General features: G+C 40.9%; 1 protein-coding gene across 1 annotated transcript in view; it reads right to left on the reverse strand.

Annotated features, from left to right (window-relative positions):
* ZNF536 (zinc finger protein 536) overlaps nt 1-19,755 on the reverse strand; it is a 538,171-nt gene extending 518,416 nt beyond the window's left edge. The window contains exons 1-3 of the mRNA XM_081923977.1: nt 19,657-19,755; nt 9,969-10,086; nt 5,391-5,539 (exon numbers count right to left, since the gene is read on the reverse strand). The gene's annotated coding sequence lies outside the window, so the exon portion shown is untranslated. The remainder of the gene's footprint in view (nt 1-5,390; nt 5,540-9,968; nt 10,087-19,656) is intronic.
* Nucleotides 19,756-23,842: the final 4,087 nt, after the last annotated feature.

The following is a 23,842-nucleotide window of genomic DNA, read 5'->3' on the forward strand; positions in this document are numbered from 1 at the left end:
AAAATGCAAATTCTTGCAGAATTCAGAAGCTATTATGGAATTCCTGCAGAATATTTAATATTAATTACTTTAATATTAAGTTAAGTAGGGTGGGGGTGAGTGGAAAAGGCACTTCAGCCAGCGGGAAAGCCAGATTCACATATTGTTTCAGAAAGTGAAAATTTGGTGAGGTCTCCTTTAAATGTGAACTGAAATTAACTTCTCCCCCATCCCTGGGTTCAATCCCTGGCATGTCAAGATAGAGCTGGGAAGGACCCTTGCCTGCAATCTTGGACAGCCCTATTGACAATACTGTACTGAGCTAGATTGGCCAAGAGTCTGGTACGGTATAAGGGAAGAAGAGACATGAACAGATGCTGAAGCAATAATTGTCCAATACCAGAACATACTCATTGTCCCTTTCATGTGCTGCAATGGTTCCTTCATGAAAAGGGGAAAGACAGCTAGTAGGTTTCCACAGAATGGAAAGAGCAAGAAGGGGGAAAGGGGGAAATGAGAGTCAGTAATGCTTCTTATTTACAATGCCAATCCTGCTTTATAGAGTAAGAACCTTTTATGCACATCAATATTCTTATGTAGCTTACGTATATAAATGTGGATCAATTCATACATTTATTTAAAAGTGATAATAATCCATGTGTGCATTTCTTTCCTTTTCATTTTAGCATTGCATCAGGTCCTAACTGAAAACCCTTGAAATAACTGCTGGCTTGCTCATGGCCAATTCTGTGTCACTGCTATGAAATTAGTCCTGAAATTAAATGGCTCAACAGCGCTAAGACATTCCCCAACTACTCCAGCAAGCAGTCACTCACCTCTAAGGTTAACAGGATAAAGGCTGGATAAAGAAACTACTCATTATACCCGCTCTACAAAGAAGCAATTATGCGACTTTATAAAGTGGTTTCAAATATATTTTGCAAACTAGGACTCAAGACAAATATTAGAGGCAGCAAATTACAGTACTTAGGAGAATTATCACCCAAGTAAAGAGACTCTTAATCTATAAAAAATATCAACAAAAGATGTAAATATGGACTCCTCTATGGGTGGCATATCTCCAAGAAAATATACATCTAATCTCGCAGTGTGTAGCCTCCAATACCTGGGGAGAAGGTTAACAATTCAGAGCTGTTTCCTACAGCTATAGAATATATTTTGATGTAGATTTGCAGATATCAGAGACTTAAAATCTATTATATAATCATAGGGCAAGGGTAAGAAACCTGTGGATGTACTTTTTGTGGAAAAAGAACTACAATGCCGGTTTTCATTTTAATCAATTTTACACTGAGAATTTAAAGAGATTATGCTTTATTCTGGGGCATTTGGTTTTAACAATGTTTTTACTACCAAGAGTAAAATTGCAGGTTACATTACATCATTAGGCACACATTGTATGTTCTACACGGAGATGCATGAAAGCAAGACAACGTGGTAACTAGTGGTATGAGACTTGTTCCAGCCCAAGGGTCAGAAACATGGCAACCTTGTAGGTAATGGTGCCCTTGAGGTCTTTCCCTGATATCTGTAAATCCTCTGCCCTCATATAATTGCTCCACTTTTCCCCTTTGAAAAGGCAATAAAAGTGAAAGAGAAAGTCGGGGAAAGTCCTCTTCAGGTCTCAAACTGGCACCAGTATACTTTTCCGTTCCATGCCCCTTTCAAGGCTCAGAAAGAAGCTAAGTCAGTAGGAGGGGAAAAGGAGTGATCCAGAATGCCATGGGACACACATATAATGGAATCCTCTATCCCCCCCATCCCCCGCAACACACCATCAAACCACAGGTCACCTTGGTGCCCACAGAGTTGTGCTGCATTCTGCTGGTGGTTCTGTTGTCAACCTATTTAAAAACAATGAAGACCCGTCTGTGTATGCACACTGGATCCATCTAATGGGGAACTTCTTGTGGCTCCCTATATCCCTGAAGTTCAGCTGGCCTTCAACTAGGGACTGAGCCTTTAGCATGCCCTGTGGAAGTCCTTGAGAGTGGAGGTTCAGCAGGAACCATCCCTCCCCTTCTTGCAGAAATCATTTGTAAACTATATTGCTTAGACAGGTCTTTGCTATATGGATTTTCTTTTTAACTAATCAGTATTTATGTTTTCATGGATGTTTTCTACTAATTTTATTCTTATATGTTATAAACTGCCTGGAAATGTCTTGATGAATGTGTAGATTATAAATATGTAAACAAATAAAATAAACTATAACCCTTCTCCTGAAGGGGGAATCCCTCACCTTGTTGCAGATGCTTTTTGTTTAAAAAAAAAGCATGATAAACTAAAGCCAGTTCTGCAAGCAAACTTCTTTCCACCTATAAATCATTTGGAGATGCCAATCATATACAAAATCCATGTTGGAAAAAATCTTTTTTAAACGAGCTTTTCCATAGATTGTACAAACCCTGCCTCACTTCAGCCATCTTAATTAGTAGTAGATGATTAACTTCAGTTTGATCAAGGACAAGGAAATTTTTGAAGTATCCCCAAATTCTCTAAATGTTTCAATTGGGGAAGGGGTTTGGAACCATGCAGAAGATTACCGCATTATATGGAATTTTCAGTGGCTTCTGCATCTCATCACAAGAATTTTCTCAGTCTGCTCCGGCATTTAATAGCTCCAGAACTCATCAAAGAATGCATTAAATCTGCTGAGATTCACTGGCAGGCATTTCTTTCCACAAATATATCCCAAACAATTTTTAAAAAAATATTTTGTAGATTAGACAATAAAACAATATGAAAGGATCAGTAGGTTTTCCATACTCTTATATACGATTCTTCCCCAACCCCCAGGAACAAATGACTCTCAGTTGAGGGTTGGAACCAATGTCAGTCCTATGGAGAACAGACCCACTGAAACTGATGGGCATGGCTAATTTACATTCATTCATATCAATGGGTCTATTCTGAGGAAAACTAAAGTCGCATCCACTTCATACTTTATATAACTTTAACAGTAATGGAGAATCCTGAGAAGAGTAGTTTCCTAAGGGTACCAACCTCTCAGACTACAATTACTAGCAACCTGATGGAGGAGGAAAAAGGGTAGGACTTCTTTCTTTTCTTAGACTCTTGGGTACCAATTACCACAGAGGACAGAGGAAAGCCTGTTTCACATTTCTACTTAGCTTTTGGAAACAATTCACACACAAAAATGTTTCCACAAGTGGGCAGGATGTTCCAAGGTGGTAAGTACATGTGAGGTGTGTGTTCACACTGTGTTTGAAATGGCTGCTCTACTCAGCAATAGCCTTTGTCTTAAGTGGCAAAGTCTTGCTAGCTCACTAGGTGACAACAATAGGCTATGCTTGTACTACAGTTGTTGGACAGCAAGCATCAGGAAGATGAAGAGTAATGGTGGTATTAGGTCGGAGGAGGAGAGCACAGGCAGAAGCAGAAATGACAGTCTGGATCACTTTGCTCATTTGCTGACTGTTACTCCCCTGATAGGTGGCCGCTCAGATGAATCCTTCACAACCCCACAGCCCTGCCTTGCCCATTATTTGAAGTGATCCCGCCACTGTCAGCCAGTCCACCAGTCAGACTTGATTGCCCAACCTGATATAAAATGTGCTGCCTTCAAGCACATGCAGTAGCCACCACTGCCAGCCAGCCAGTCCACTAGATTGCCCAGCTTGGTATCTTTTGTCCTGACACCTTGGGTCTGCTATTGGATAGAGATAGCATTGCTTGACGCCAAGGAACTTGTAAACACAGGCAACTGCTATGTATGTTAAATGAACAGTACGTTACTTCCTGCCCAGTAAATGAACAGCACATCACCCAAATTCCCTTATTTTTAAAATGAAAGAATTGACGTCTCCTTCTGGCAAGGATGGGGAACCTTTGAGGGCAACACTCCCTTTTGGGGCAACCTTCCAGAGGTCGCGTACCTGTGGTGGATGCAGACAGAGGCAAAAGTGGACAGAGAAACAGATGTACATTTTACATTTATACAGTAGGCCAGTTTGTAAACATACTCACATTCTCCCCATCCAAGCAAGCTAGCAAGCAAGCAGCATTACCAGAGTTCAAGGACACATTCCAGCTAGGCACAAACACTCAAGGAGGGAGTAAAGCAGGGGCCAGTGATAGTTACAGCCTGGGAAACGGGCTGAGGAAGAGGTGAAGCTTGTGCAGAGTCCCAGGGGTCAGATGGAGAGGCCTGGAGGGCCACATTTAGACCCTGGGTGTGAGGTCCCCCACGTCTGTCTCACAGCTGGTACACTTTCCTTCTTTTCAGTTGGGCAGATACTATATCAGTATATGTGTCCCAGGCACTTAATGGATGTCATATATTAACAGATGGCCCTGTCCATACATTACAACTGATCAGCAGGAGCTGTCGCTTCTGGTGGTCCTGTCTCCCCCTAAGTTATCAAAACTCAATACAACATGGCACCAAAAGTGCTCAAGGCCATTTCCTGTTGGCTGAGAAGAGTATGAGTCAGCACTGGAACTCTCTCTACAACTCAAGATTTTACTTTCTTAAAAAGAAAAGAAATGTCCTGACATTTATGGAGTACATTTTATTCTTGGAATCTGCTATGGAGCCAAATGCTTCTGTACTGCACCGCACAATTCTAACTACTGAGAAATTCTTTGAAAGCACTCTGTAAATTCCACATCCTTTGTATAGATTCTACACCACACCACAAAATCAATACTATAATATTATGTCAAATTTGCATAGTACATGAAAGTAGTCATATGCACTGAAGTACACATGCCTTGGAAAAAGCAAAACTCTGTACCAAATATGTCTATAGTTGCCAGATGTTTATTGATCCAGATACCTCTAGACCAGTGGTAGGGAACCTGCAGCCCTCCAGATGTTACTGGACTGACCATTGACCATGATGGCTGGGGCTGATGGGAGCTGGAGAACAATAGCAGCCAAAGGCCTCAGGTTCCCCACCCCCTGAACTCTAAAACAAGTGATTTCTGAAAATATTATAAGGAGATTAGAGTCTGATTACTTACACACCATACATTTAATGTCGCTGACTTTCCCCCAAATAATTCTGGGAACTATAGCACAGAACTAAAATTCCCAGCACACTTAACAAAATATAGTTCCCATAATTCTTTTTTTTTGGGGGGGGGGTCATGTGCTTTAAATGTATGGTGTGTTCACAACCTCAATGCCAAATCATGAGACTATCAAGAGGCCTTTTCCCACGCTTATTTGGGGGAAAATATGTTCCAGAATTATTGAAGGGCTTATCAAAACTTGATTCTGTAATCCTACATTAAAAAATATATATATTTAGACTCACCTTTAATGTCTGAAATAGGATTACAACATAAAAACACTGTTACAGTATTATCTTAGCTTCAAAATATTTTAAAGCCCATACAGAAAACAAAACCCTGTCACTTACCATTTTAACTGTTAGCACTGTTAACTGTAAAACACCTCCTTCTGTTTCCTTTCCAAAACCATGGTGGAACACATGAAAGGTCAAATATATAAGATAGAATTCTAACACACCGAGATTTCACTCCCATGTTAATGCACCTCAGATCAAGCCTGCAAAAGTGAAAATAATAAATTTAGGGAAACAAGCAAAATGACCCTACTGGTTGGTTGGTTTCCTAGATATCATCTACATATTTTAGAAACGTACAACCTTCTAATAGAAATGAATAAACTACTCAACCATAAAGTTGCTATAGAAGATATTCTTGTTCTGATTGGAAAGGGCATCTGCTATCTGCAATATTGATAATACTTTTCAAATTTCATCTGCTTTTGTTTGCATTCTGTGTCGTCTGTTTAAACACACTGGGAATAATAATGAATCCCTGCATTATCTTCACTTTTTCAAGGCCGAACATATAACTTTATCACAAAAATAATTAAAATTCTTTGGCACTCTTGTATCTTTTCCATTAAACGTTATCAAGCAGTGACAATAAACTAACATCAGTCCAAGGCTGCCCATATGCTGCTTTTTAAAAAGAATGCATTTGTCCCAGGGTGAGATACATGAATTTTGTGTTTACAGGGTCAAAGAATTCTGAAGTTTTTTATAGTGTTAGGACTATAAATCTGGGTGCGCACATAAGCAAGGATCATTAGGTAAAGCAGGGATACCTATAAACTTGTTAAAATGACTCTTAATAGACAAATCTTAGCCACTTTATAACTCAGGGTGTGATAGATGCAAAGGGCTGGCACAATATCTCAGGCTCCAATTCTCAAAGAATATCACAAGCACAGAATCCTCAATGGGGCACTTTCCTCCTCTTCCCCATTACCATGCTTATACAAGGCTCAAACGGAACCCTGGCTTAGCTACTTTTTGTTGCAGAATAAGCCTTCAGTGCCAGGTCCTGAAATATTTAAAGACAGACTGTGTTTAAGCATATACACACTGTCTTTTTCTCATCAGTAAATAACCACAACAGCTACCATATACCTTGGATTCAGAGGAAGTGCTCCCAGGCCAGAGACCAAACTGTATTTGTTATCTGGCATCTTCTCCTTTTTTAAAAAAAGAATTAAGCAGTGATTTTACACACAGTTAGGCTATGTACACAAATAGCCATTGAAATGCACAGGGGTTGGGTTTCTTCACAGTACGCTTTTGTATACAATGGTTTGCAACTGTACACCATTGTAAAAAATGGCAGCTATGATCCATGTTGCCTGTACACACAATTGGGGATGTTTTCAAGCAAGTGTGCAATGGTGTTCTCTATTCCCCTCCCTTCAATTAGTGTTCCCACATACATACATACATATATATACACACTGTTTTGAAAAAAAGAGTATATTAGGCAAAAATTCATGCAAACATATGTAAATTCAGATTAAACACTGATAAATGTTCATGAGGACATTTTTTTTAAAAAAAATCAAACCGATGTGACTATATTCATAATTTTAAGTCTTTAAACTTTTTTAGTGTTGTTTTTATTGTTGTAACCCACCTTTAGACCTTAGAGTGAACAGTGAGTAATAAATAATAATAATAATAATAATAATAATAATAATAATAGTCCAACAAATTCCAGAGGCCCAAGGTTGAGAAAGGCTGCCTTAGAGGGTTGTTGTAAGAATTATAGCTAGACAATGAACATGAAACACTTAAAACATGGATTTCTTATTAACTATTCTTATCACCCAACTTTTTTCCAAGGAACAAAAAGCAACACAGATAGTTACTGACCCCGCCCCCCAGCCCTGCCCCATTTCACTGCCACGACAACCCTGCGACATAGGTGAGACTGAGAGAGTAATCCAGCAAGTAATCCAGTAACTTTGATCAGAAAAATGGCTACAGAGAAAAGGTTTAAAAACACCCCCTCCCCCTCCTCAAGATCTGATCAAGTTCACAACTTCATTTCATTAAAATATAACTTTTAAAAAATTGTGAGACTGGTATTGCATCTTATCCAGTTTGACCATAGAAGCTAAAGGTAGGAAATTTTCCTCAAGCAGTATCCTCACGTAACAGGATTTTTTCTCCCTGATAATAATATAAATAATAACTACTGAATACTGATGCTCCAGTCTTTTGTTGGATTGGCATACAGCATGAATAGTTTTATTGATGCTCACTGTATACCATGTGGATGAAAGACAGTCTGGAAATATTTTAAATATAAATAAATACTGTAATAAGTAATAACATGCAGGACAATCAACACACACTGGCAAGAAAGGCAGAGCCGCAACACAAGCAGCTTATAATTTTAACACTGGCAAAGGGAGAGGAAGGAAGAGAGGAAGGGCTATGGCTTACAGTAGAGTTCATGCTTTGCGTACAAAAGCCCCCAGGTTCATCTTCTTGGCATCTCCTACCTGAAACCACTCCTGAGCCTGCATGGTGCAGTGGTTAGTCAGCCGGACTAGTACCTGGGAGACCAGGATTCAAATACCCACTTGGGCATGAAGCTCATTGGGTAACCTTAGGGGCCAGTCACTGCCTCTCAGCCTAACCTACCTCCACAGGGCTCTTGTGGATATTAAATGATGAGAGGGAGAACCTTTGGGGCTCCTTGAAAGAAAATGATGGGATATACATGCAACAAACAAACAAATCACGGAGAGCCACTGTCAGTCAGTGCATAGACAATGCTGAACTATATTGGCCACTGGTCTGACACAGTATAAAGCAGCTTCCTCTGTTCCTAGGAGAGTGGTGAGGGTAACATGGGACAAATATGGAGCAAATGGAAGCAGTTAACAGATACGTAGCCTTTTTTTTTTTTTTTGGTTGTGGATCATGTCTGAGGCATAAAGCCAATTCACAGAATATGTGGGTATTCAAAATTTGGAAGGGGGATTTGATGGGAGAAAGTGGGCCCAGCTTGATGTAATGAGGCTTCACACTGGAATTTTTAACTGAACATTTTGTCCTTACTACATTGGAACCAATGTCAGCTTATGTTGTAAACTTAGGGCTGTTCTGCTCACTTCAGTGTCACCCATACACAGTATTGCATAGCAATGAGCCCTCTTTCCTAAACAAGTAACCGGAACTGAGTTACTAAACTGATCCATCAGTATAATTGAAGAACTTCCATAGGAAGGCAGAAATGTTAAAGAGACGTTAAATTCTCTCTGAGTGTGTTTTGTTAGCTCTTTCTCTCTCTCAATAATCAGAAGCAGAATTCCTACAGTCCTGTGTCTCATGTGGAATGCTTAAGCAAGAAATCCATAACTTTTAATATGATGAGATTGTCCTGCTAGAGGAGATGGATTTTTTCCAATATCCCTGCTAACAAACAAGGTGAGTTCCCTGTATCAGCACATTTCAGTTTTCTATTCCACAACACTCACGTGCTGCATTTAGAAGGAATACATAGCTCAGTATTTTAAAATCACATTATAAATGAGATATGTACACAAGGATCAGCTGACAGGCAGATGTCTTAACAGTGGAATTTCAGAACAGCAAATGCTTTTGGAACCAGATGCATTTAACAGCTCTGAAAAATTCTCCATCATTTTTCACCTGCAAAACCTGCCCCCATTGGGGTAGCTAATAAAAGCCAAAGTAGATGTAACACTGGTAGACATGTGTGCGTTTTCCAAACATGGATCTGCCCCAAGATGCAAAGAGACCATTTCTCACAGTGAATGCTCCATCTCCCCACTGCTAACCCTTCTAAAGCTCTTCTCGCCAAGTGGTGGCATTAGAATTCAGCTAAAGAGTGACGCACCTGGGGGGGGGGGGGACAGACACTGATCAGGAGTGTTTATTTGTATTGCTTTAAAGCCTGTTTTGGTTGTTTTCACTGTGTGGTTGTAAACTGCTTTGAGATTTAAGTGAAAGGTGTGTCATAAATTAATAAAATAAAAAACAATGCTTTCATGGTTTGAAAAACATGAGCACTAAACTACAACACCAAAAAGTGGTCTCAGTTGTTCTCCCTTCCTCACTGGATGGGGAGACAGAAAGGAAGATCCCATAGTTCTGCAGCCCATTTATAATTTAAGCATGAACATTACTCGTATGCAGTGCTTTTTTTCTAAATAAATAAATAAATAGTTTAGGGGTATTCTCATTTTCCTACTAATATTGAAATACTGCCCCTCAATGAGGCCGAACGTAGATTGACAAAATGTTTAGGGGTATGCGTACACCTCCCCCCCCCCCCCGAAAAAGAAAGCACTGCTTGTATGTATGGTCACTTTTGCAGAGAGAGAATGGAAATCTGCAGCCGTGCATACACATAAAAGAGAGTGGGTGGTTGCATCATGTTATGCAGCACAGGCCAGAGAGACGATCCTTGGGTATCCTTTTATTTGCACCACAAAGCTATTATATCACACATGGATAGCAATAGCATTTTCTGTGGTACCACAGCCCAAGGCCTCTGCAGAGGTTTATACAGAAAGGAGAGAGGGATATAAGAACAAAAAATACTGAGTTGGGCAGTTTTGTCACTCTGCCCCAGGGGCAGTTCACCAAAACAAAGTACCTGGAAGGGAAGAAAACACTTACACCTCAGCTTCCTCTTGTAGGATGATGGCTGCCTTAGTTGTTCCTGATGACTGGAGAAGACCCATCAGATCTGAGCTCCGTTTATCTCCCACAAGCCTCCTTCAATCCACATTCTTGCCTGTAAGAGGTTGCAGGATTTCATTATTGAAATGGAAGGCCCTTCCTTCTTTCCCCAGCCTGTTAGATAAGCCACCATCAGCTGCTCTGTATTGCTTGTTAATTGCAGTACACACCATACATTTAAAGCAAACCCCTAGGATTCTTTGGGGAAGGAAAATGTGATTTAAATATGTGGTGTGTATGCAGCTGTAGCCACCCTGGAAGTAGCTCATTTTGTTTGCCAGTGAGGGTTGTGTCTTAAAGGGAACTTTCACACTACATTCTCTTTTGGGTGGGATGGGGATAAAGATGTCATGTAAGCAGAACTGCCTGCTAGCCAGCCTCATGCCATGTCTTCTTTCCCAGTTCCAAAACCCCTGCAAATAGTTCTAGCATCTACCACAAACATTAATATTTCAGGTAATGCTAAATAAAAAAGGGCATTACACTTCATCTGCATTTTCACTTAATGCTAATACAGGCACTTGTCAGTAGATGTAAAAGTAACAGGAGACAAGGGTTTATTTTTATACCTCACACAACAGCAACTGGTGACTTTCCTTAGATCACTGTATGTGTGCAGGCACTTGCATTCCCCCCCCCCTTAACTGTTGAAATGTTTTAGACAGATTTTTCCCTCCCACCCCTACTCTGTTCCTCATTCAAAATAAAAATAATTTTAGACCATCTCTGACATTCTAATTTCAACAACCGAATAAGAAGATAGAAATTGCTTTTGCTTTAGATACAGCAGTTCAGTGTAAAAAAAATTAAAACCAAATCGTGATATAACTACCTTCTCCTCAAGGTTGACTAAGGGCAATTTATTTTTGGCCTTGTTCACATTGTCATTTTTTTCTGGTTTCCTCTGGCCCATCTATAAACCATGTGGGGGAAAGGTACCCTAAAGCTGTGGGTTATCTTCAAGTTTATTACAATGATTATTACAGTGATAATAAAGTATCCCTGATAATGTGCACTGCTCTTCCCAAAGCTCCTCTACACCACACCACCACCACCCTAATTGAGACAGAGAAATTAAGAGTAATAATTTTCCAAGGTTCCTCTAGCAAAACATGGGAGCATAACACAAGCTGGTATGTGGGCAGAGGAGGGTAACCAATATTGCAAAGGGTCTGGAAACCAAGTCATATGAGGAATGGTTGCAGAAACTGGGTATGTTTATCCTGGTAAAGAGGATAGTGAGAGGAGATATGATGGCCATCTTCAAATAACTAAAAGGCTATCACATGGAGGATGGAGCAAGCTTGCTTTCTCCAGCTCCAGAGGCTAGGAACTGAGCCAATAAAGTCAAGTCACAAGAAAGGAATTGCCAACAGGAAGAACTTTCTGACAGTAAGAGCTATCTCCTATGAGAGGTGCTAGTCTTTGAAGCAGAAATTGAATGGTCATCTGCTATGTATGTGCTAGTTGAGATTCCTGCATTGCATGAGACTAGAACTGATGACCCTCAAGGTCCCTTTGACCCCACTATTCTATGATTCTATGAACAATACTTTAAATTAAAATTGGAATAGGTTGGATCCAAAGGTTCCCTTCCAAATGCAGAAGGAATATTTTGCTCAATGGAGAACTGTTTCCTCATGCAATTTCTGATACAACTGTGTGATGCCATCTTGCACAAATTCTTCCACTTGTACAGAAAGGTTGAGGCAAGTTGATGCACAATAATTGATATGCAACCTGCTTATTACAGAACTGTATGTAAACTCTCAATCTATCAATCAATCTTTAATGACCAGCACCAAAGAAGCAAAATAGGAAACACACAAAAGTCATTATCCAGATGTCTGTAATAGCAAAAAAGCAAATAAAATAAATTATATGAACTGTGTGGACTCTTGCTGAAGAACACGATTGGCCTCCAGTGACTTTTTTAAAAAATCTAGCCCACTGTGTTTGAAGTATAAGTTCATTCTACAACTGTCATTTTGAAATAAAAAAAGCATGGACTTGGGAACCAACTGAAGAGTCCTTGCTTGCCTTAGAGAAGGCTTATAGGGTACACATTTGTAGTAATTGCATGGTATCTAAGAGTGCCATATTCTTGACTGCTTTATGGACCTCTTTTGTGATGTTGAATTCATTGCCCCACTGAGGTTCCACCCATGAAGTTACTCCTGATTTATGCTGGCATAAATGTCATAATTTAGTTTACGAGTTGAGAGTTGTGTATTTTTCAGAATCTAACTGAAGCTCCCCTTCCAGGGCAATTTATTAGAGCTAGCTAGTTCTGCACTGAAAGGAAACCTGTGAGAATGGGGCAATGCCAAGAGAAAATTGGCCCAACATAAACTCAAATCCCAGAGGACTGGCAAAGAGTGAATGTGCAAGAGCAATTTCAGCTCAGCAGTGCTCAAACTGCTATGACGTGCTAGTCCGAACAGCTGAATTTTGATCATCCAATATGACAGATCATCAACATCTGGGTAGAATTGGTGTACCAACCAGAAGAGCAGTCTACCACCTGTGACAGGTTAGTGCAATCAGCTTAGGAAGCTGCCTTGTATTAAGTAAGACCATTGGTTCATTTAAGTCAGTATTGTCTACATCAACAGATATCAACTCTCCAGGATTTAAGAACATAGGCCAGTGGTCTATCTAGTTCAGCATCCTTTTCTCACAGGGGTCAACATGATGTTGATGATTGTTGTTGTTGTTTAGTCATGTCTGACTCTTCGTGACCCCATTGACCAGCACACGCCAGGCACTCCTGTCTTCCACTGCCTCCTGCAGTGGAAGAAGGAGATATAAAAGGAGATATACCCCTCCTTTTCCCCTGATGGAGCTCAAGATGGCTTACCGAGAAAAACAAGAATTGCTAAAATAAAAAACAACAATTAAAAATAAATAAAACATTAATAGAATTAAACCTATATAAATATAGGTTTAAAGCATACAAATAATTGCAATAAAAACAGCACAGCACCAGCCAGTTCATTAAAAGCAGTCAGTTCCCAAAAGCTTGTTCGAACAAGGAGGTCATCACCTGCCGGCAGAAGGACAAGAAGGAGGAAGCCGGTCTAGCTTCTCCAGGGAGGGAGTTCCAGAGGTCGGGAGCAGGGAGTCTGGGATGCCTGTGGGACACCCACAAGAAGGACCCGAGCACAACAGCACTCTCCTACGGTTTCCGGCAACTGGTATTCAGAAGCATTACTGCCTTCAACAGAGTCTTTCCCATTCCTTCCTGGAGATGTTTGGGATTAAACTTGGGCACTTTTGAATGTAACACATGTCCTCTACCACCAAACTGTAGCCCTTCCCCGAGAAGTCTTAAAGGATACAATTTCATTACAAATATAGCTGAACTATGCTATTTGCTCAACAGCAGTCTGCAGCCTAGTTTGGTGCAGGATCTGGGGTGAACTAGCTTGCAGTTACTCCCTTCTGGAATCCTGACTTTGATCCAGCAAAAATACCAGCCTTTATTCTTACAAGTGTCTCAGCCCCACTATTTTGCTTCCCATTTCCTCTGCCTTTGTTCCTTCTCCTAGCCTCATTCTGTCGCTGTCAGATCTACACTTCTACAATATTTAATTAGCCTTAAATATAGCAGAGGTCCTAGTGATCTTATCTTAGCTGGGGTACTGTGAATAATCTGATACTAATACCACCACTTTTCATGAAAAGTACTTGGGATAATAACTGCAGCGAAAGTATTCGCTTCTTCACTCTTCACTTATTCTTTCACCTTTAAATGGTGAAGCTGCTCTTCACTGCTTCTCCTGAATCTGTGAGAGATGCATATACAGTAGATGCCAGATTAGGTTAACAAATGTTTGAAAACATCACAAACACTACAATGGTGACAGCCCTGTTCTATTGCCAGATTACTTACACTCTTAAAACCAAAGCTTACATCATCTGGAATTAACTTAAATCTGAACGTGTTGGCTTCATTGGATTGCTAAATGGGCTACCCAGAACATCCCAATCATGATGGCTTTTCGGAGGGGGGTGTCTTGCTCTGCCCCTCCTCAATCTGTCCTAGTAGTTGCAAGAAGCTCTATAACATGTCATATAAGATCTCTGTTGGATCCACTATGTCTCCTTTCCATTCGTAGCCAACCAAAGCAACATTACAGAGGTGATGTGTTTCCAGCTGCTCTACCCACTGCTTTTGGAAGCCTTATAAGAAACTGCTGCAGGAGATTGTGAACAACATCATGAGAGAGAGGGGTTTCCAGGACCCAGGTGAAGCTGTCAAGCTCCCTTACTATTTTGGCTACTGCCAGGAGTTGTTAATGTAATCTTGTTATATTTATAGCACTGGGATGTTGTGGGGCTTTTACATGTTGTTATATTTGATATTGTTGTATTATGTTACTATGAAACTGTTTGTGCTATGATTTAAGATGCATACCGGTTTTCTTTGTTGTAAGCTACTTTCAGCATGATTCTTTTGGGGGAAAAGCAGCATACAAATAAAATGATGATGATGAAGACGAAGAAGCCCACAGCGCCTGTACCATTTTACCCCATTCCCAGTAAAGGCAGCGTGCCTCTGAACCTAGATATGTACTTTATTTCTCATGGGTAAAAGCTGTTGATAATCCTATTCTCCTCCATGAATTTGTCTAATTCCCCCTCTGAGGCCATTCAAGCCATAAAAAAATAAGAACAACCCTGCTGAATCAGACCAGTGGTCCGTCTAGGCCAGCATCCTGGTCTTGCAGTGGCCAATCAAATGCCCCAATGGGAAGCCTGCAAGCCAGTGGGCATCATCACACCTTGAGGCACCAAATTCCCTAAATTGATTCCATGTTTCACAAATAAATACTTTGTCCTGAACTCACTGCCAACCAACCTGTAGTAGTTTGTTTCGCTCCAGATAAATCACAAGCTGCAGCAAAGGTTTGTTCTTTGCTTACCACTTGTGGTTTGTCCACGGGAGGCAAGCCATGAGCCGGTGTTTGGGCACAGTGCAAAGACGAGTTAGGTTGGGTTAGATCTGCTTGCATGGTAGCAAGCAGGACTGGCAGAGCAAAGCAGCCACATTGTTTTCTGTTAGCTTCTGCATGCTTAAACATGCACGCTTAGCCACAATTTGGTTTTAGAGGTATGTGTGAATGGGCCCTATGTGAATTTTAGTTATGTTTGGTTAGCATCAGAAGCGGAGAAATTACAAACAGCTTATTTGAGTAAAGAACTGCCATTTTAGCATTAGAAGGGCAACACTTACTTATCTTTAAAAATCCACCCAGAGGCATGGAGAATTTTCATCAGACAGAGCTGGATGATTGGAATTCAGTGTACTACCACCTTGGGGGGGGGGTCCTGCTGCCAATGATTTTAAACAACAGGTGCTTTCCTGTCCTAAAGGCAAGGTGCCATTCTTTAATTTGAGGTTATCCTGTCACAATTTGTCTAACTTTGTTTTTCATGCCTTTCAGATTGCAAGCCTGGGGGCAGATATTGTCTTAACATTGACATTTGTAAGTCACTCCAGGGGTTCTTCTTTGGCTGAAGAGCAGAATAAAAATGCTTTAGAGGAATAAAGTTATTTTGAGGGAGAGAAATCAGTGTTCCAGGTGCAGTGGTTGCACCCATATCCTGGCTACTGTGGATAGGGGGTGGATTTTAACAGCTGGCTGGCCCCATGCCTCCAGGCTGCCTGGGGATGGCTGCTTACCCTTTTCGGTAGTGGGCAGCAGTTTCGGCCCCTCGCAGGTCTGCTGCCATCCCTGGGCAGCTGGGACATATGGGCCAGCCAGCCATTAAAATCCATCCCAGCTGGCCACAGGACAGGGCAGGGTTGCCCTCTGAATCCCCAGTTTTTGTACCAGCCAGTCAGGAGTCCCCTGGCAGAATGAACCTTGCTGGCAGACCCTGAGCCGGAGGTTTCCGCTCAGGTCCGCCAGCAACACATGAAAGCCGATAGGGCAAATCATTTACAAGCAAAGGTCCCAGTTTCACTCCTTGCCCTCTCCAGGTAGGGCTGGGAACCCCTCTCCCCTTGAGACTGTATACACACTACCAGTTTAAGGTGCAGCGGGACCATTCTTTTTTCTCAATTCGGATCGAAATGGGTTTAGTGGAGGAAACACATCCATACAAAGCAGTTCCTAAGATATGACAGGATGGATGTGTTCACAGGGTGTTCACAGCCTGAAACCCTGGGGAGCTGCTTTCAGCTAGTGGAAATGAATACAGTGGAAACAACTCCAATGGTCTGACTCTGTATAAAGTGTTCTCTCTGTGATTACTATTCACATAACACTCAATGCTTTCTGACAGAGTCAGTTCACACAGTCAGCTGAGCCTGTCTCATCATGCTAAATAAAGAATAGGTTGTACACACATGTGTGAACCTGGATTACATATGTGTGTTGGGGAGAGGGAAAAGAAGCACAAATATATTAGAGAAAGTATCACAAAAAGGCCAGATTCTTCTCCCTTACACCTATGCAACTGCTGAACACAGGCAGTTTTTGTAAATCCATGATACTATGCTTTTGGGATTTGGGTGGGGGTCAGCCGGTCACGACTCAGAATAACCTTTCATGAGTTCTTTCATCCTGCCTTTAAAGTTGCTTTCCTCCCTACCCACTTATGCTAACATTCAGAGGCAATCAGCAAAATAATAATTTCACATTTTCAGGCCATTACATTATGTGCTGCTTTTGTCAATGGTAACTTTTTAAAAAGGTAAAATTTCTTTGCATATTGACTGCCAGCCCTGCACAGATGTAATGGCATCAGCCACTGCACCACATGATGAAATAAAAATTAAATTGTAGTTGGGGGCTTTTAAATCAACTCAATTAAAATAAAGAGATTCTTGGCTTGATATAGGGAAATATTTGTATTTCCAATTCTATTTGTTAATACATTGACATATGTGCTATTTTTTAAATGTAGCACTAAGTGCACTTTCTGTCAATGCCATAGATTTTTTAATAGACTGAGAAAATGCATTTCATTTCTTCTTATTTTCCTTCAATACATCATTTGGTTCTGCTTTTTGCCTGCATGAAATTCATTTTCTAATGGAAATATTTGTTTTGTAAATCAAATATGTATTATGCACAAAATGCAAAGCACAAATTAAATTATGTTAATGAAATGAAAGAGATATGAAATGCATATTTCATGGACAAAACATAACCTCAGCAAACAACCATTTCTTGATAAAATCTTTAAACACAATCTCATTCTGTGACAGACATATTGTTAAAGCAGATAGCACCTCATTTAAATGGTTTCCTTTAATATTAGTGCTTAGTATATAATTGTAAATAACTTTTGGGATGAAAAACCAATAATGAAATACTGTCTTTAATAGTTTGCTATTGATGTCAGCATAAAATTTGTAGTAGTTGAATATTGGAAATTGGGAGTGGAACACAATATAGTCAAAAGCTGTAAATGATTGCATATTTAAATAGAGCTGACTAAGGCAAAGATGTTATAGATATTAGTAATAGGCAGAAAATTATGCTGACCTAACATTATTTGACAAAACCCACTGTTTTAAATTATATATTGGTTACACTTAATGAATAATAGATTTTGTAGGTGTTGTTTTTCTGATCATAATGCTGATGATACCATATGCAAGATATTCCTCAGTCATCTATCTGACAATAAAACAGGTGGACATCACAAAGGGGACCAGAATTTAATATATGCATGCCTCTGTATAAATCAATGATGGAGCCACACCTTTGTGTGCTGCTGTATATGGCTCTAGACAGCCATGTGGGGAAAAAAGATGACAGCAGAACGACTAAAAAGAAGGGAGGGAATCAACAAAGATTATAAGAGAGTGGGAAGAGATTACTCCAGTGCAAGAAATGGCTACAAAGGGAGGACTCTTCAATAGAGGTGGGGAGGGGAATGATGACAAGTATAAAAATGATTAGGATTTAAGATTGGTATGGGAAGCGGGGGAGAATAACTCCCCACCCCTGAAAGTGGATGCATTAGTCTTCAGCAGCAAAGCGATAAGAAGTACAGTTTTACCTTACCATTTCGGAGCATTTTGGATAACTTGGAATAGATGTGTGTCATGCATGTGTTATCAACTAAACACCTGGCATGTGGCCCATTGAAGAGTGACTTAGAGGTGTGGGCTGGCTGGAAGAGTTAGGTTTCTGCTCTGTGCAGGCTCCCAGACCTCATCATATGTCAAGGATGCTTGAGCTATGATTCCTGTATTGCAGAGGGCTGGACTAGAGTACCTTCCAACTGTACAACTCTATGGTCTCAGTTGGTAGTGGACTCTCCTACATTGGAGGTTTTTAAACAGCAATGCAGGAATTGGAACTAGATGACCCTTGGGGTCCCTTCCAATTCTATGATTCTATGATCAAGAATAAAGCTTCATTTGCAATTAGCTCAACCTACAGTGCGTTCATACAACTGCAGCAGAAGACAATATTCAGCCAGCTCAAAGCACATTGCTTCTTGCAGAATAGCAAAGCAGCTTGCTTGTCATCACATGGCCAAAACGATTTTCAGGTCAGAGTGAGATGAGGAACTTTGTTCACATGCCTCATTGCAGGTTTAACATCCATTTGACCAAGCAGTAATGTAATGATCCAATGATCCAATATCCATTGCATTGCACTGCACTAAACAAGTATGACACACACTGAACTCTCTGTGAGCAAGTTGTAGTCATGTTTGGTCACATGAATTGGCTCTACCTAGTTCAAAGGAAGCACCTTCTTCAAGCCTATTGGGAACAATGGTTAAATACCTGGAATGACATTACGGCTAGACCATGCTGGAATTAGAACATAAATGCATTTTTAAAAGGCTACCACAATCATTGCCACCTGTTAGTAGGAAATAGTAGGAAATAGCAATGATACTTTGTTTTCAAAAATTAGACAACTTCATGGAATAGCAATTAACTAAGGGGGTCAGTGCACTCTCCTCTTTCCAAGAATGCACTTAGACCCAATATACTGAGAGAAGGTGGGAGTGATCAAATTGACAATAGCTTTTCTGTACTGTTCTGTAAGTTTTCCCCACATGTCCACACCAGCCCACTAGTTTAATAACACAGGCTATTAGGGATGCAGGGCAGGATAGGGAGGTAGCATTGGATTAAGTTCTCATTGAAAGGCAAATTCACACTTTCTGAAAGGATATAAGAACCAAAACACACCCATCCTTCAAAATTTGCACTTATTCAAATTTTGCAGCACAGTTTTCTACCATATGATTTTACAAAAATGCTTATAGTAGGGGGAAATGTGCATACAAATGAACATGTTCATGAAAAGAACATACAAAAATACATTGTATTAGGTACAATCCCTGAAAGAATGTATACATGAGTCAAAGCTGCACACAAAAATGTGTTTATTAGGGGGGATTTGCACTAAAATGCAGGTGATTTTTTATGAGGATTTTTTAAAAAACAAACTTGCAAAATGCTGTAGAAATGTGGAGAACTGTGCTTCAGAATAAAAAGAAAAATGGAAAGAACCGAAATTGACAGATATATAAAATATTATATTGGCTCACCATAGAATCAAATGCGATTTGTTTGTGACGTGGCTAGCTGGCTCTATGTTAAGTTTACCAATAAAAATTGTGTTACTTAAGTACTCACTGTGGTCCTAGTGATCTTTCTGAACTGGGTTCAGGTCTGGTTGATGGCACAAATGATTACTTGAACTCAAAGATATAGCCAGCAACAAACTGTTCAAGTCTGAAGAAACAAAATAAGTAACAATTTATTGTTTTAGTGCTGTAATACTGCAGGGAATTATTTTAATTCACCTTAGTCTATTGATTTCAGGTTTTTTTTTAAACACTTTGAGGTCCATACATTTAGGACCCACACTTTTTGTGTTTGTAAGTTGTTTTTAACTGTTTTAATATTGTGTTTCAATGTTGCAACCCTCCCTGGGACCTTAGGGTGAAGTGGTGGGGGAGGGGGGACAACAACATTTTACTACTGTTGTACATAATTTTGGTGCTTCTGGTGGAAAGTGTTTCTAAATTCTGTTAAATAACAAATACCGTTGTTTTCAAAGTAAACATCCCACAAATCCCGAGGCAAAGTGCCTCCTCAAGGAGAGGCCAAGCTAAGGACACAGGCCCATGTCGAGAGCCAGCTTTTTAAGCCCTCACAGCAAACACCTAGGCCTTTGTAAACCGCTCTGAGGGTTTTTAAAAGCAAGTGGTATATAAACTTTACAAAATAAAGATAAAATAAGTACAGTGGTAGCTCGGGTTACATACGCTTCAGGTTACAGACCCAGAAATAGTACCTCGGGTTAAGAACTTTGCTTCAGAATGAGAACAGAAATCGTGCTCTGGCAGCACATTGGCAGCAGGAGGCCCCATTAGCTAAAGTGGTGCTTCAGGTTAAGAACAGTTTCAGGTTAAGAAAGGACCTCCAGAACGAATTAAGTTCTTAACTCAAGGTACTACTGTACTAGGCCTCAGAACGACAGCGTTTCTGTCAACAAAGATGGTGGAAAGTTGCTCTCAGTACTTCTTAACCAATTAATATTGTGTGTGTGTGTAAGAGAGAGAGAAAGAAAGAGGCAAATGAACACAACACTAACAAAATACAGCCATTCAAAGGAAAGTTCACACCTCCCTGCTGTAAACAGCACTCTTAAGCCCCAACCTGACTAAAACTGTCCTGAGGCCTGTTCGATGAAGCATGACTCAAGCATTTTCTTTTTTTATAAAAAAAACCATTTGGGCCTATCCAGGGGCTTTCTTTGACATAACACTTACAAAGGACCTTGGCCTCAAGTCCGGGGGCCAAATGCAGCCCTCCAGGTCTCTCTGTCTGGACCTTAAAGCTTTTCCCAAGACACCACACCACTCCTCACCCGCCCTTCTTCACACCCCATATGTGTTTGTTTGTTTCGCTGGTGCATCCTTGTACTCTGATAATGTTGCTGGCTTCTCTGGATGCAGGAGAGGGGTGTGAAAAGAGTATGTGGAAGCTAGCCTACACCACAAAGGCAATAACAGCACTTTTGTTTGCTGTGTCTACTTTTGCATCTGGCCCTGCCCACCACTACCATGTGGCCCTCAGAAGGTTGCCTGGAACAGACCATAATCGTAGAGCTTCGGAAAAGCTCCCCACCCCTGCCTTACAAGCAGAGCATGTCTGCTTATATGTGAAGAACAGTGGGTTTGTTGTTGTTGTCTAAATACCACAAACTGAGGCCTTCACCTCCCTCCAAGTGATGGTGCTTCCTCAGGACTTGCGCAAGTTTCTGGATAATTTTGCTATGTTTGGATACCACTCAGTTGCCACACCAGGCTAGTTGGAGAGATAACTCACCATTTGCTACCACAACAAAAGATTTCTAAGTTGAGGTTTTATATTATTATTCTTCCTTTTGCCCTCATGGCAGCTCTTCAAGATAAGGCAGGGAGTAGTGTCTTCCTGCCAACCTCGCCCGCTGCGGTCTCCATTCTCTCATCACAGACAGTGTTTTTCTACCCACATTTCCTTCCACTCACATTAAGAATTTCTCCTCTCTGCAAGAATTTGCGCCCCCCCCCCCCAGACTTATATTAAGGCTATCGGAACAAGCACTGAGTGCTAAAAATGCAAAATATGTACATGAAAGTTGCAGCCCAAAAGCAGCTAGTGGGCTACAGGTTCCTCGCTCCGGATCTAGAGGGAACTTTATTTTCTCTGGCTGTGTGGTATAAGGGTGCCTGTCCCTGCAGGGGCACCTTCTTTTCAATGGCACAGTGCCGAGAAATTCTGGAAAACCTAGGGGTGCTGTGTAACTGCCTTCCATCCCAGGGATTTGCAGTTGGGTCCAGGGAAAGAAGAAAAACCACCTGAATTGGACTAAAAAGGATAACCTCGGTACACCTGTTGAACCTTATACCATGAACACATATTTATTTATTTATTTATTTATTTATTTTAAAAATGCAGATAATTATTTCATTTTAAAATATTGAAGCAGTTCACAACAAAAAAATACATTAAAGCATACAGTAAAAACCATATTAAAAAGTTAAAAACAGATGCCAATTAATCATTGTGGAAAGATGCATTATTGATTGCCTGCCTAAGGTCCGACGGAATAGGAAGGCTTTCAGCAGGTGTCTAAAAGTTGGCACAGAAGGCACCTGCTGAATCTCTAGTGGCAGAGTGTTCCACAGGACTAGGCCGACGACACTAAAAGCTGTGTGTGTGTAATGAGCCTTGCCAACTCAGGGAATCGCCAGCGATGCTCCTGCAGATGTTATCGGTGATCGAGGTGGGATAGGTTGTCGTCAAGAAGCTGTGAACAGATCCCACCTATAGATAATAGAGAAAAGTCCAGTCCGTCCGTCCCCACTCTCCTGGAACTCATGGAAATCCAGGAAAGAAAGAATGTTGGGAAGATTCAGGACAGATAAAAGGAAGTCCTTCTTCACACAGCGCATTGTTACAGGAGGCAGTGATGGCCATCAATGTGGATGGCTTTAAAGCAGAATTCAAAAAGGCTTCTAGCCATACAATGATTATGTACTACCTCCAATACTGGACGCAATATACCTCAGTATACCTGTTGCTGGAAACCACAGGAAGGGAGCATGCTCTTGTGCTCAGGCCTTGCTTGAAGGGTTTGCACAAGCATCCAGTTGGCCACTAGGAGAACAGGAGGCTGGCCTAGAGAGGCCATGGCCTGAGCCACCAGGCGCTTCCGATGGATGCCAATATTTCTTTGTGATCAGTTGTCACTTGGGCTCTCTCGCCGGCTCCACGCTGTCTCTCGCTATCCACCTCTCTTTCTCATCTCAAAAATAAGGCATAAACTCTTGAATTAATTCCATCTGACTTTAAGGGCAATGAAGAGCTTATTAAAATCACCAAAGGGACATCTGTCTCTTTTCCTTGCTCCTATTTTTATCTGCAGCGCCATGGAAGCGAAGGAACATAACGTGCGAGTAAAAAAAAAGGAAAGAAAGATACCCACAAGACTAACATTACACCGAAACAAGATCATTGTTATGATCTGGAAGATGCCTGCAATCTAGCAGGTGATAAATAGATGGAAGTATTTGTTTAAACTTTCCTTTATTCTTGAAAACAGGCAGACACACACAAAATACACAATTTTAAACTGAATTTATCTCATTCATTAGACAAGGCATTTACATATTTTATTAAATACCAGAGGAGACAGTGGAGATTCTAATGATACATTATTACAACTGTTTAGTTCCCCCACCCCCATACACACTTCATTTTCAGGAAACAAAAAATCCTATCAAGTTGTCCTACAGTTAGCTGGGATTCTCCCCTTTCTATGATTTTAGTCAGCGTCAAGGAAAGGTTTCGGAATGTATCAAAACATAAGACAAATGTGTTAGTGCAGGCATAGGCAAACTCGGCCCTCCAGATGTTTTGGAACTACAACTCCCATCATCCCTAGCTAACAGGACCGGTGGTCAGGGATGATGGAGGGCCGAGTTTGCCTATGCCTGCATTAGTGCAATCTAGTCAACAGTTGTTGACTACCATTGTAACCAGACTATTGCTTCCCTTCTACCTCTATAAGAACATCAGAAGAATCTGGTGGATCAGGCCCACCAAGTCCAGCATCCTGTTCTCACAGTGGCCTGGGGGAACCCTGCAAACAGGATTTGAGCACAACAGCCCTATCCCCTCCTGTGGTTTCTAGCACACTGAGGCTAAGGGAAAGAGCCACCAGGCTTACTCTGAGGTAAGAGTCTGAGCTGGGGCTTTGAGGACTTTCCATTATTCTGCATGGTATGGGTTAACCCCATTCAGGCCTTCCTGCTCATTGCAGGAGGGA

The sequence above is a fragment of the Podarcis melisellensis genome (assembly GCF_964234715.1).
Source record: "Podarcis melisellensis genome assembly, chromosome: 8".
Lineage (NCBI taxonomy): Eukaryota > Metazoa > Chordata > Lepidosauria > Squamata > Lacertidae > Podarcis > Podarcis melisellensis.